Here is a 796-nt window from a genome sequence, read left to right as displayed (position 1 = left end):
TGTACATATGTAATTAATGCCACAAATGATATTGTAAAACAACAATACCTTCAACTTTAGACCATAGAAAACCAAATATCAAAGAAATAAGTATCCTGTAGATTTTCAGGATTTCAAATTTTATTTTTACGATATTGTACAAATAACATGAATTGTAATTTTTCAGATTTTTGAAATAACTAAATAAATATTTTACTTAATTAATTCAAAGAAATATTGTAGACTTAACATTATTTAACTTTAATTGTATGTTTGTTTGAAAGTTGCATAATATTGCGTTATATTTGATGAAATTTTTTTTTGCAATATTATGTGCCCTAACTGCACTTGGTGTATGTAAGTATAATTAACCGGTGATGCAATTTTCGGGTTTAAAGCTGCTTAATAGTAATAGAATTAAAAGGAAGATAAGCAGTAAGGCAGAGGGAATTCAAAGAAAATAAGGAAAGGCAGATAGTAGCTTTTGAGTAAAAATTTCAAAAAATAGTAAAAGAAGTCGTGTAGTATTTGCAAATGATTAATTAATATAATTTATGAAACTTTAATTAAAAAATAATGATTTCCTCAAGATATGACTTTATTTATTTTGTATAAAAAAAATTGTTTAGAAAAACAACAATAATTTAAGACAATTTATTTATATTCAATTATATACAATAACATATGTACATTTTAAAATGAAAATTGAAAAATTTATTTAGTTTATCTGATTTTAGTTTACTAAATTTAATAGCCAAAAAATATTATTTAATTAATTGTAGTTTAAAGAAGAGAGAAAAATAAATTGTATTGTTTA

The sequence above is a fragment of the Bactrocera latifrons genome, unplaced genomic scaffold (genome assembly GCF_001853355.1).
Source record: "Bactrocera latifrons isolate USDA-ARS-PBARC rearing strain unplaced genomic scaffold, ASM185335v1 scaffold_145, whole genome shotgun sequence".
In the NCBI taxonomy this organism is placed as follows: Eukaryota; Metazoa; Arthropoda; class Insecta; order Diptera; family Tephritidae; genus Bactrocera; species Bactrocera latifrons.
This window is presented reverse-complemented; position numbering follows the sequence as displayed.